Consider the following 15,237-nt stretch of genomic DNA (forward strand, 5'->3'; position numbering starts at 1 on the left):
CTTCACGTTAACATATTGAATTACTTACCGCTTTGTAGTTTTCCATATACTTCACAAAAAACTGACAAAACTAACATGAAATACTATAGTAATATTATGGCTTCCGGTAGACTTTTGTCATATCATTTTGTAGTTTCTTTGATCACACAATGTAAATAAAAGACCTAAATTATGTCCATGCATTTTTTTAAATATATAAATTGTCTCAATCCTAAAATTCTAGGTGATTGCAAAACTTTTGGCCATAGCTGTACATGTGTATGGGCTATAGTTGGGCCGGTTGTCACATGTGACCACTGACCCCAAACATTATGTGACAACCTGCCCCCACCAGACATTACACAATCATTTATTTCTTGCAGTGCCATGTCTTATCCTGCTGGTTTTGCTCTTACACCATAGATAGCTCATATATGGCTCAATTCAATGTGATAATCACTTCAAACAAAACTCAGTACTACTAAGTGCTTTAACATGAATATTTCAAAATGTTACTTAAAGTATGAGAAAATGTGCTAACTCTTATATGTGATGGCATAGAGATGAAACTCTAAGATTGCGGACTTCAGGACAACTAAACACACATCTTACTGTTGTATTATGCGCTTGCGCCATTTAGTTAATTTGACAGCGACGAATAGTTGAGAAAAAAGTAGTCAAGAAGTTTGACTAGTTGCAGTTAAAGAATATTCATAAATCGTGTGCTTGATAATATCTGGGGCTCTTAGTGTGAACATACTGTTTTGAAAAACTTTGCTTTGTGTGCACTGCATTATACAACTGCCGAGCATGTTCTAAAAGTATTTATTCATGTTCTAAGATGTAATTTACATGTTAGTGGATTGGAAGTGCAACTGCACTTGACATCTGAAACTGCGCTTCACAGTCACGTCACGTGTGCACACAGTATCACATTGTGTGTGTAGGAATGTTGTTTTCCTGACGAGGTAAGAACATGTCTTTTAAAGCATTGGTTATTAAGCGGGGAGTGGGAATGTGTTGCACAGACACTTACCCTGAGTGCTTTCTCTTTAACAGACACATTTTCTACTTTTGAATTATTCAACAACTTCCTAAAGATTACCTGAGCAGTTCATTCTGTACAGAGGGGAAGCCATTCCCCTTTAGGTTAATTATTAATAATGATGCACTGTTCTCCATCTCTTATGTACAGCCATTAAAGATACCAGAAATGTAGCCTTTGCAGGGCCAAATCAAGTCTCCCTGCCTCAAGCCTGCTGCCCTGGATAAGGGATCACCCTTTCTCTTAGGGGATGAGGGAGGGAGCAGTTCAGTCTCCATGCCTTTATCCTGCCCTGGACTGGCGGGAGCACCATTTCTCTTAGGGGGTGAGGGAGCAGTTCAATCTCTATGCATCAAGCCTGTCCTCTCTACTGCCATATTGGGGAGCTCAGTAACTGGCTTACATTAACAATTGCTAAGTCTTTTTTTATCACAGATTTAACAAGTCCATCACTTATCAGTAATAAAACAAATATCTTACATTATCTTCTGCAGGATCCATTATAATTCATTTTGCTGCCTGTTGGAGGTGGCACAGTGATAACAGCTGCTATTTACTGCTCTATAACCTCCACCTGCCTGGATCACAGTGTTCTCTGATTGGGGCACTTTGATATTTCTATCACTTATCAGAAAGAATGACTGGACTTGGTCACCTAACAGTATTGTTTCAGCAACTAGGCTCAGCTGTAACCCAAGGATCCAAACGTTGGTTACAAAACCTTTTATACAAAACTTTGCTATTCAGGCCGTCAGGTCACAAAAATGGATTCTTAATACAGGGATGGACTTACTGCATAAGGGACATAGAATAAATCAAATCAATACAAAATCTTTTGCATATATATAACGAGAAAATGATTAGCTTTGCAGGGATACCAATATATTTAGTAAGGGGTCTGAGTGGGATAAAAGGGGCAATAAATACCCTGCCCCCCCCCCCCCCCGTCTGTTTTCAAGCCTGGTGACATCATCTTTCTGGCTGCCAGTGTGTATATTGTACCTATTCAATATGTATTCTTTATTATTTTCCATAGACATAATACATGTTGAACACATAGAGAGGCATATTTGACCCAAACAGAATACTTCCACTGCTTGTAGTGTTATGAGATAACAATCCAAGGCGTGGGGCCTGTAATCAAATGAGCTTCATAATTGCTTTTCTTTTTGTTTTAAGAGGATTTTGTATCGTTTTTGGTTCATGTGCTTGATCCTAAATGAGAATATTTCTATAAATGTCAATGTATTCAACAAAGAACTAATTAGAGGGATGAATATGTTATGGGTGCTCATTATTATTATTATTTATTTCTTAGCAGACGCCCTTATCCAGGGCGACTTACAATTGTTACAAAATATCACATTATTTTTACATACAATTACCCATTTATACAGTTGGGTTTTTACTGGAGCAATCTAGGTAAAGTACCTTGCTCAGGGGTACAACAGCAGTGTCCTCTACTGGGGATTGAACCCACGACCCTCCGGTCAAGAGTCCAGAGCCCTAATCACTACTCCACACTGCTCATCCCTCTAGCTTGCTGTCTTCTTTTTTCTGCTGGTATTAAAGACCTGGCAACAACCACAAAACTGGATTCAATCTGCATTTGATTATGTTGGGAGTTTGCATTCAAAGCACTTATTAGAGTGAAATAGATACTTTGATCTTGGGATTATAATGCAGAGGGCATAGTCACACACTAAGGAATGATTCGGTTAAACAGTGCTTTGAAAAATGAGAATACACTTGAACCCTCTGAAGCAGGTGGAAAAGGTGTTTTTCCATGATTTTTGTTCTGGTTGCCTGCCATTAAGATACAGCCCTTACAAAAGCCATCCCCCCAGTAAAAGAGAAGTGTAATAAAGCACAGTTAAAGCATGGTAAAGCACAGAGAGGTCTGGTAAAGCATAGGGAAGCATTGTAAAGCACAGAGAGGTGTGGTAAAGCATAGGGAAGCATTGCAAAGCACAGAGAGGTGTGGTAAAGCATAGGGAAGCATTGTAAAGCACAGAGAGGTATGGTAAAGCATAGGCAAGCATTGTAAAGAGGTGTGGTAAAGCATAGGGAAGCATTGCAAAGCACAGAGAGGTGTGGTAAAGCATAGGGAAGCATTGTAAAGCACAGAGAGCTGTGGTAAAGCATAGGGAAGCATTGTAAAGCACAGAGAGGTCTGGTAAAGCATAGGGAAGCATTGTAAAGCATAGAGAGGTTTGGTAAAACAAATTAAACATGGGAAACCATAGTAAACTATGGCAAATGCAGAGTATAACCATGGGGGGAAAAAAGCAGAATTACTGTGTAAAATGACTGTGGTAAAAATTTGTAAAGGAAGGTTAGATCAGTTCAAAATTAAACATCTGCACTCCTGATTAGTCTCATCACAGGTGCGTAGGAGACCGCATGTCAGAATTAAAAAATAGAACACTCCCGCACACTGTATTTTGCCAAATCTTCGGTCTGAAACATTAGCTTCTATTTTCTTTTAAAGAATAAAAAAAGTGAGATTTGGCAAAATACAGTGTGTGGGAGTGTTCTATTTTTTCAAGGTTAGATGAGTTAAAATGTCTTTATAGATGTAAAGTGTATACCAGGTAAGAAATGAAATATTAGAAAAAAAACAGACGATGCTACAATAAATAGCCCTTTAATGCATTACCAGATTCAACTTGCTGAATATCACCCTGCTGAACATCATTTGATACCAACACCTATCAAGTTTAATTTCTCTCCAGTGAATTCTAGTTCCACTATAGTATTGCAGCGGACACCTGTCTTTTAATTACACTGGCTGGCAAATGGGAAAAAAAAGAATGATCTTGAGTACCCATGCGTGCTGCAGGAATAGACTGCTAAATAGGCTACAATAATGAGATGAATTTTATTATAATCACAAAGTCACAGGGAGATACTTGAGGCAGGTCGTTTCATTGTGCCTCTAGTATTAAGAAACAAGACACTTTTCCTAATCCCTGAATCACGATTCTTATAATCCACTTCTTTCTCAGCAGGTGTCCTTCCCCTCCCACAGTGGGGTTTTCTTATTCACTGTGGTCTCTCCAGCAGGGCCCAGTTTGTGCTGTCAGGCAATTACACTTGCCACTTGGACATTGGCCACAAGGGGCAGCTTATCCAATACAAAATAGGAGGATAGGGGGTTGCTCATTGGAGATATTGTCTAATCCCTTTGCAGAAATGATGAATTCCTTTTTGTTTTGCTTTTGGCTTTGTTTCTGTGTGATCTACAGCACATGAACCAGGATGCACTAGTTTACCTATAGTGTTGTATTTGAAAAATCCTGAATTCACTAAATAGCACAGGAAAAGGAGAACCAGAAATAATGTTAATAAGCCAAACGCCTGCAACAATCATAAAACTTTGCACAGTAAATCATGTTAAACTTTGGTAAATACATAGTGCAACCATGGTAAACGCATGGGAAAGCTGCTAAATTACCATGCAGATTTACTGTGGTGAACTTTTGAGGGTAGTTTAACAATGGTTATGCAATCCCAAGTGTGCCAAATACATTCTGTAAGGGACCATATAAAAAAAGGACTGAGTCAAAGCAATAGAAAACAAAGCCTCTATTTCTCTCCTCTTTGAGTGAAATTAAGTTGCAAATCTTAATTGTGTAAATGCAGTTTGTGCACTCACAGGACTCTGGGGTTTGCTTGAAGGGTTTTGTTTGTGCTGGCGGGATGCCTCCTGGGTAATGTGCAGTATCCATTAACCATCCCTGTTTTACAAACCCTGGATCACCCCAGGAGCAGCTGTCTCCCTTGGGGATCCTGCAGCAGGTATCTTTATTGAGCAGCTATTAAGAAGGGCATTGGGTTTGAATAGAGGGAATAGAGGTATGATAGTTAGGACCCCCTTTAAAGGGACATGGGTCTGCCGCGACTCCCCTAAACACCCCCTTCCGCATTATATCACAGATACACACTGAACTGAGCGAGGTTTTGCTGCACTGCTTTCAAGATGATAATGCACCCATCCACCGTGGCAGAATTGTGCACAGATATACATATGTAAATTGTTTACCACAGTACATTTGCAGTACTCCCATGCTTTTGGTTATACTATGTGTTATGTCCTGTTAGTTGACATTGTACATACTGTTCTGACTTTGCAATGCTGTTGTGGTTGCTGGGTTACATGTTGTGTCGTGCTTGCTGTTGCTAGGATACGTGATGCTGTAAGTGAGCAAGTGTATATGTACGACAGAGATGCCATCTTAGGTATTCTAGTACACAGCAATAAATAAACGAGCTCCGTGGTTAATCTACAACAACACTGTTTCGTGTCAGCTTGTACAATACAACATTGGCGACAAGGATGGCGGAATTTGTTTACCCCACCGCCTTCTTTTTTTGGCTCTGCCTGGCAAACAGCCCGTCCCATGGGCTTGCTGGTTGGACTAGTTTCATACATATCTGCTTGAAATGGGCTTGGATAATGTGTCCGATCCATGTAAATGCGCTATGCTGATACACTGTCTGAGCACAGAGGGACAACGCGTTTTCGTGACACTTATGATGAGGCCATCAGTGTACTCACTCCACATTTGAGCCTCTCATCCGATGGTTCAAATTCAGACAACGGGGTCAATGGCCTGGAGAGACCAGCTTATTGAGAAGACGTCTAGTACACAAGTGAGGGAGTGATTATTACTTGAATCTGACGATTTAACACTGACTCTAGCCATAAAGATAGCCAGCCAAGTGGCTTTTCATAGTGCTAAAAAGCTTACTGCGATGCTCTCACATGCTACAGCCACAGACTCTGCAGTTGAGAACATGCAGCAACCTTTAACCTCATGAGACAGACTCTGACCTCGCTGTACAAGAAGTGCAGCAGCACCCTGCACATTATAGGCCATGTTGTAGGAACTGTGGGTCCACCAGGCATGAGTCCAGAGCCCCTGCCTGCCCTGCCTGTGGACAACAATGCAGGAATTGCAGCAAATTGAACCACTTTGTCATGTGGTGTCACTCCACCCCAGCACAAGACCCTGCTCAGCCCCAGACCCCGCACTCAGCACCAGCCACAATCCATACTGTGTTCTCGACCCCATCAAGTTTTAAAACATGTGTTCTACATCTTAATGACATGTGTATTCCTCTGCTCCTGGACACTGTTGCCAAGGTGTCACTCCTGAACTTTGCCTTGTGGGACCAGGTGTTAACGGAGCTGAAACTCCTGCTAGAAGCTGGAGTTGCACAGCCCATTAATGCATCCCCCTAGATTTCCAACTTGGTTATCGCGAAGAAAAAGTCTGGGACTCCGAGTTCCAAGTTCCCCTTGATCCAGCCAGCAGGACCTCACCAGCATTTGTTACTGGAGTTTTTCGCTACACCCACATGCCATTTGATTGAGCTCTGCACCCAGCTGTTAAAAAAATCATGTCATCCCGGGAGTATCCTTGTATTTGGATGACATCATGGTGCATGGTCGCAACACCTCAGTAGATGACTTAACGCTGAATGGTTACAAATGTCTTTCCACAGTGCCATAAATAGAGTTTGTGGGCTTTAAACTCTCGGCCCAAGGGATTCCCCTCTCCCGTCCAATATGGAAGCAATTCACCGCATTCCTGAGCCTAAATCTGCCTCTCCGCTCTCCTTCTTCTTGGGTACGATAGCCTACTATCTTCGGTTCTTCCCACAGTACCTGCCACCACTTCACCGTTACGTTGGCTTCTTAAGAAGGTGGCCTCTGGGACTGGACAATGGCTTACCAAGTGGCTGTACACACACTTAAAATGCAATTCACCACAGCACCTCTTCTGGCTCATTTTGACCTCAACAGCGCCACCTTGGTCACCTGTGATGCATCAGTCATGGCGTTGGGGGCTGTTCTGTCCCAGATGCAGGATGGTGTGGAGAAGCCAATAGCTTTTGCTTCCTGTACTTTGAGCCCCATGGAGCAGAAATACTGTGGGAGAGAGAGATGCTGGCATGCATCTGGGCATGCGAACGCTGGCACATGTACCTGCACTCACAGCTTTGATGTCCACATCAGGCACTGGGCACAGACCACTGACTGTACAGATGGTCGAACCAGCTACAGCAGTACAATTTCCAGCTTCAGTTCACCCCTGGGTGTGACAATACTGTTGCAGACCTTTAATCCAGATCAGTTATAGCTCCAGAACCCGGACTTCAGTCAGAGGACACCGAGCAAGATCTGATCCAGCTGTTACATGGACCCCTCCAGGACGTGGTGTCCCGCCTAGTGCTCCCGGCAGGTATCAAAGGAGGACTCCCTTCTCTGCACCCTGCGCTCCTATATCAGAGAAGGCTAGCCATCCCAGGTGGTGGACGAACTGGCACAGTTTTTCAGGATCAAAGAAGAGCTGTCCTGCTGGAATGATTTCTGTGTGGCCTGGGGTCACTGTACAGTGGTGCCAAGCGTGCTGCAAGCATGGGTTCTGAATATGGCACACAAGGGTCATCTGGGAACTGTTATGCTCAAGCAACGTTGGCAGGACCTGGTGTAGTGGCCTGGCATTGACCAACATTTTTACTGGTCATGGACTGTACAGCTTGTTTGGTCAGTGTCAAATCTGGACAGACTGTCCCACCACCATTGCAGACAGTTACCTGGCCATCTCAACCCTGGGAACACCTACAACTGGACATTTGTGGGGAAATTCATGGTGTTCTCCATCATCAGCGCTATCTGGTGGTTGTGTATTATCTGCACTCTAAATAGCCTGAGGTCGTTCCCATTGGGTCAGTCATCTGTCAGACCATAAACCACATACTGGACACACTGATCGCCTGCTAGGGGTTGCCACGGGTTATTACCACAGATAACGGCCCACAGTTCATTTCGGCCTCAGTGACAATGGATTAACCCTTAGCGGTCCATTTATTCAGCATGTCTCAGGCGCGTCAGGTCCAATTTATTTTCACATGCGCAGTTTATTTTAGACGTGCTGTTTAAAAGTATTTTTTTCACAGTAAAACAGGTTTAAAAGGCACTGCATATCAACAGGACACTCAGTACTGCATCTCCAGCCCCGCCCCACCCCTTGTTCGCTGTATTTTTCACATACCTCTACATAGTAGTGCATACTGATAAATCATCTCTTGATCACTCGTTTTATCATCAAACTCCTCAATAATGTGATCCAAGTCGTTATTTTATTACTATCTGCAAGTGTCTGTGATATTCTTTGAGCGCTGGATGCAGAAGCAGCTATCTTGTTTGTTTATGTCTGTGTTATCTATGTGGTGTTGGGGCTATCAGTATTCATGAGATACGCCCCTTTTTTTCGACTTCTCTCGGCTCCTATCGGTCTCACTCAGCCATTGAATCGTTTTCTCGACTTTTTCCAGGCAACAGGGCAACCCCGCACACTACCACAGGGGTCTCACCAGCACTGTTAACCACTTCAGCTCCAGGATGTAGGCATGTATGTCAAATGAAAGAGCAATTGCAGTACCATTCTGTACCTGCGTACTTTAAGGTTTGCCATCTATTCTGTTTGTATGTTCTACTCTTTGTATACATGCCTGTTGGGTGGTGAGGTGGTGTAGGGTGACAAAGTTAATGTCTGAACAGTCTTATAATTACTAAAATAGTCCATTTTTAATTAATAATAATCGCTGTACTGTGTTATTATTTTGTGAAACATTTTTGTTTGGGACTGAAACCCTGTTGTTTTACCCCCATACACAACAACTTTTGTTTAAGTAATATGCATTATACAAATCAAAATATTGAATTTTTGCATGTGAGTGACATGTAATGTGTGATTTATAGTATTCACACATTGTCAAACGATTTCTGTTAACAGAACCCCCCCAACCCCCTCCAAAAAAAAAAAAAAAAACAGTGTGTGACTGGCATCAAATGAACCTTCTAATACAACCCTATTGAATTACATACAATCAGTCAATCAATATTTATTTTATATAGTGCCTTTCATAGTGGACCACCATCACAAAGCGCTTTACAAGATAGTGAGGAACATAAGAAGAACATAAAGTTTACAGACCAAAGGAGGCCATTTGGCCCATCTTGCTCATTTGATTGTTAGTAGCTTATTGATCCCAGAATCTCATTAAGCAGCTTCTTGAAGGATCCCAGGGTGTCAGCTTCAACAACATTACTGGGGAGTTGGTTCCACACCCTCACAATTATCTGTGTCAAAACGTGCCTCATATTTTCTGTTCTGAATGCCCCTTTATCTAATCTCCATTTGTGACCCCAGGTCCTTGTTTCTTTTTTCAGGTCGAAAAAGTCCCCTGGGTCGACATTGTCAATACCTTGTAGAATTTTGAATGCTTGAATCAGATCACCCTGTAGAATTCTTTGTTCAAGACTGAGTAGATTCAATTCTTTGAGTCTGTCTGCATATGACATGCCTTTTTAACCCAGGATAATTCTGGTTGCTCTTCTTTGCACTCTTTCTAGAGCAGCAATATCCTTTTTGTAACGTGGTGACCAGAACTGAACACAATATTCTAGGTGAGATCTTACTAATGCATTGTAAAGTTTTAACATTACTTCCCTTGATTTAAATTCAACACTTTTCACAACATATTCGAGCATTTTGTTGGCCTTTTTATAGCTTCCCCACATTGTCTAGATGAAGACATTTCTGAGTCAATATAAAATATTGTTCATAGATTCCTTCTTCAATTTCAGTATCTCCCATATGATATTTATAATGCACATTTTTATTGCCTGCATGCAGTACCTTACACTTTTCTCTATTAAATGTCATTTGCCATGTGTCTGCCCAGTTCTGAATGCTGTCTAGATCGTTTTGAATGACCTTTGCTGCTGCAACAGTGTTTGCCACTCCTCCTATTTTTGTGTCGTCTGCAAATTCAACAAGTTTGCTTACTATACCAGAATCTAAATCATTAATGTAGATTAGGAATAGCAGAGGACCTAATACTGATCCCTGTGGTACACCACTGGTTACCTCGCTCCATTTTGAGGTTTCTCCTCTAATCAGTACTTTCTGTTTTGGTAACAGTGTTTGCCACAAAGTCCCATATAAAAGATTAAGTCTCAAACTGAATGCAGTAGGGATTCAAGGAAATGCATGCACATGGATTAGGGAGTGGTTAACATGTAGAAAACAGAAAGTACTGATTAGAGGAGAAACCTCAAAATGGAGCGAGGTAACCAGTGGTGTACCACGGGGATCAGTATTAGGTCCTCTGCTATTCCTAATCTATATTAATGATTTAGATTCTGGTATAGTAAGCAAACTTGTTAAATTTGCAGACAACACAAAAATAGGAGGAGTGGCAAAAACTGTTGCAGCAGCAAATGTCATTCAAAATGATCTAGACAGCATTATTATTATTATTATTTATTTCTTAGCAGACGCCCTTATCCAGGGCAACTTACAATCGTAAGCAAATACATTTCAAGTGTTACAGTACAAGTAATAATACAATAAGAGCAAGATAAATACATTTGCCATGTGGGCAGACACATGGCAAATGACATTTAATTGAGAAAAGTGTAAAGTACTGTACGCAGGCAATACAAATGTGCATTATAAATATCATATGGGAGATACTGAAATTGAAGAAGGGGACTATGAAAAAGACCTAGGAGTTTATGTTGACTCAGAAATTTGTTCATCTAGACAATGTGGGGAAGCTATGAAAAAAGGCCAACAAGATGCTTGGATATATTGTGAAAAGTGTTTAATTTAAATCAAGGGAAGTAATGTTAAAAGTTTACAATGCATTAGTAAGACCTCACCTAGAATATTGTTTTCAGTTCTGTTTGTATTATTGGGTAAATTGTTATTTTGATAAAGATTATTGTGGCCATTCATTGCAATAAAAATTGCAAAAAGCTAAAAAGCTTACTTATCTGTGTTGTGGTCCTTGGACGTTTGTACACGTTTGGTTAACGTTTGTACACATAGCTAACAGTGTTTGGTTAATTGTCACCTGGTCCGCTCTCTACTACATTACAAGCACACAAACCAAACACGTTTCCACATATAAGTTACACCAACACTAATTGTTCACCTGTGCAGGGCAATAGCCCTGCTACATGTATGTCTAAAAGAAAATGGTAAACAAATGAAAAAGTAAAGAATGTACACTTGCATGCTGAATACACTAAACACGTGTCCTTTATCTTGAAAAAACTATCCAGCGTAGATTGCTCCTCACGCCCGTTGCCTGGCTGCAGTTTGTGTGAAGATGACAGACAGGCAACGATTGCATTCGTCATGCATGATTCGTACTGCAATAGGTCATCTTTGAATTAGCGTTATCTTTGAATTAGTCAACCACTGTCTTTGTTTTCACGGAGAGAATAACACGCTTGACACTGGAGAAAGTTCAGTGTCAGTCAGTACTGAGACCGTTGTATCCGGGTCAATCTTGTACGTGATCGTTCTAATAGGGCTAATTTGCATTGAGAAAGTCGGTTCTTGCTTTTGGGATCGTTAAACGGGTGTTCGTTGTAAGAAGGGTTCGTTATAGTGAAGTTAGCATATATATATAATGGTCAAATGCAAAACTTGCTTATAGCTTCTTACAGACTGCAGATATGGTAATGGTTACTATGGAACACATATAGCAACAGATATGGTACAATATACTACAGATCAGTAAAGGCTAATAGGCTACTATGCCACATGTGAAATACGGTCACAGGACGCATGGTGTGGCGCTTGGACCCTGGTCATTGCTGCTTGCAGCTATATTTATTATTATTAAGACAGTAGTTTACAGCATGTTGGTTTTATTACAGAGGTAATTGATATGTTTAGCACTGCTGATGACCCCTTATGAAAGTTTACCATGGTAATTTGGCAAAATAGTTTAGTTTTCACCCATGCTTTTGCATTGTTATGCATTAGTTTACCATGCTTTGCCATGGTTTTTAATATGCGTTTACCATCCCTCTCTTGGATTTACAATGCTTACCTACAGCTTTGGCCAAAAGTTTTGCATCACCTAGAATTTTAGGATTGAGATATAAAAATAAACTATATGAGCATCTTATGTTTAACATCCTGTAATCAAAGAAACTATAAAATTATATTGCAAAAATCTACCAGAAGCCATAATAGTATAGTGTCTGTCAGTTTTTTGTGAAGTATATGGAAATCTATAAAGCAGTATCTGATTCAATATGTTAACGTAACATTCAGCAGTTTCATTTTTTTTTTTTTTACTCAGTAGCTCACTCAGTCATTATATACTATAGCCTGATCACATGATAAGGGTGACAAATTTAGGTACTAAAACAGAGTTTATTTCATAACAATAACCTAAACCTAAGGTTCGTGGGGTATTATGGTCACGTGGTAGGGGTGTTTAGGGTCTGAAGCACTGCGTAAATTACGAGTTGCGCACACAGCACTACCCTGCGCGAGCCTTCGTTCTGCTGTGCTATACTCTTGACCCATCCACAGAACTGCGTACAACGTAAAAGGTTATGCAGTTTAACAAAAGATTAGAATAAAACAACAACAGTTTCCAGAATTAAAACAGTATCCAGAGTCAGTGTTCAAAAATGTTGAATATAGTGCTATATAAGGCCCTAATGTCAGAGTTCACTTGCAAATGAAAATGCACAAAAGCAAATAAAGATAACAGATTAAAAAAATACATCTCAGTATCTAAAACTGTTAATGATTAACTGTTACATTATCGTAGCTTCTCTCTCCGTTTTATTTTGGCTGCATTTCCGTCCGGTGAAACTGGAAGAAGCGCTGTGTAACTGCACAATAAAAACAGTCTGATTTGGCATGCAGAGAAAAAAAGAGATGGGCATTGTATCAGAAAACGGTGAACGAGTCAAAAATCGTATGTGACGGGTAAGTGCATTCATTTGTTATAATGGGGATTGATTTTATTCTTAATACAAGGGCGGTAAAATGCGACTGATGTGTATCTGGGTAACAGATATCCAAGTGCTTACTATATATATATATATATATATATATATATATATATATATATATATATATATATATATATATATATATATATATAAAATCAATCCTACAATTCTAGGTGATGCAAAACTTTTGGCCATAGCTGAACAGTAGCCTAGAACAAAGAAAAATTAGAGGAGATTTTAATAACTGAAGTCTTTAAAATCTTAAAAGTAAACTCTAACCACTAATTTTTAAGTACAGCACAAAACCTAGGACCAGAGAACAGTTGGAAATTAAGTGGGTTACCTAGTCATATTTTTGAGGCAGAATCACTGGGGTCCTTTAAGACCTGACTTGACAATGTTATGAGATCAACCAGCTACTAGGAACCGAACGAACAGACCTGTAGATTGCTATTCAATACACATGGAAACAAATAAGAATATGGCAAAAGATAAGTTCTGCAAATATAGCTTTGTGGCAAAATGGCTGCTGAGTGAGAACAGGTGCAGAGGTGATGCAGTGCAGGAATAATCACAACCAGAATCTGGAATCCGTTTGGAAAAAAGGGGTCTTTTATTTGTAATCCCGGTCTGGCAACCAAACAATAAACCTCCGGCAATACACACCAATGTGTAAAACACGGAGGTAACAATGATAATGGGTTGCAGCCCAAATAATATAAACACATGTTATCCACCCCACAATAATACTGTACACGGTCACCAGTCCGGGTGCGTGCATTAGTGCTCGTGGTGGGTCATAACAATTTATAAAGTGACTGTAGTGTAGTGTTGTTCCGGGTAGTGATTGCTCAAGGCGACAGCTCCGGATACGTGTTAGCCGCTTAGTGATTCACAAACGAAAGACAATTACTAACAGCAACAAACAAACAAAAAACACTCACAAATCCTTTTTTTATTCTTTCTGGGTTTCTCCCGGTCCTTCCAGTTTCACTCTCTCTCAAAACCAAGCGAAAGAGTAGATTGTGATTCTCCGTCCCCTTTTATGCTATCACGCATGACCCCTTGGTAAACGAGTATAGCTGTCTCTACAATCAGCAGCTGCTATGTCGTTTCCCTTCCAGGTCAATACATTCCTGCAACAGAGTCTCGCCTTCTTTCAGACTGACCTACTTCCCGGCGCTGGGAAAGAACTGTCAGGCCAGCCCGTCCAAAGAACTCTACTTTCACTGCTTAGCGCCCTCACAGTTCGGGAGGGAGATTTACAACCAAGATTCATTATATCTCTGTCACAAGCCCCTATGGTAATTTTAATAGATATTTAATTTAAGGCCGTCACTTGTAGGCAAAGTTTCCATCATACAGAAACTTGTCCTTTGAAGCTACCGAAAGGCGATGCTTGTTTATCATGTTGTGAAATGAATGCAAGCAAATAAACTTGCAGCACTGATTACAAACGGAATAATAAGGGCAGCTCACCAAAGGGGCATTGATGATGAGGGTAAATCTCATTATAAACTCACATGAAGAGTGCAGGGGACAAACAGAGTTCCTCTTATGTATTCTTTCATTCATTCATTAACTCACTGCAGCCCAAATCCTTTTTGGATACAGCCAACAAGATGCTCGGATATATTGTGAGAAGTGTTGAATTTAAATCAAGGGAAGTAATGTTAAAACTTTACAATGCATTAGTAAGACCTCACCTAGAATATTGTGTTCAGTTCTGGTCACCTCGTTACAAAAAGGATATTGCTGCTCCAGAAAGAGTGCAAAGAAGAGCAACCAGAATTATCCTGGGTTTAAAAGGCATGTTGTATGCAGACAGGCTAAAAGAATTGAATCTATTCAGTCTTGAACAAAGAAGACTATGTGGTGATCTGATTCAAGCATTCAAAATCCTAAAAGGTATAGACAATGTCGACTCAGGGGACTTTTCTAACCTGAAAAAATAAACAAGGACCAGGGACACAAATGGAGATTAGATAAAGGGGCATTCAGAACAGAAAGTAGGAGGCACTTTTTTACACAGAGAATTGTGAGGGTCTGGAACCAACTCCCCAGTAATGTTGTTGAAGCTGACACCCTGGGATCATTCAAGAAACTGCTTGGAGATTCTGGGATCAATAAGCTACTAACAACCAAACGAGCAAGATGGGCTGAATGGCCTCCTCTCGTTTGTAAACTTTTTTATGTTCTTATGTTCTTATTTACTTTTTGCTTGTTTTTCGCTACTTGGACAAACTGAAATGGACAGTCCTCAAACTAGCATCGCAAACCCTGTTTATTTATTTATCAACATGTTTCTCCCCAATGGACTCCCCTCACCCCAGCAACCCTACCACAGCTCAGGAGAACTAAAGGG

This window comes from Acipenser ruthenus, chromosome 32 (assembly GCF_902713425.1).
Source record: "Acipenser ruthenus chromosome 32, fAciRut3.2 maternal haplotype, whole genome shotgun sequence".
Lineage (NCBI taxonomy): Eukaryota > Metazoa > Chordata > Actinopteri > Acipenseriformes > Acipenseridae > Acipenser > Acipenser ruthenus.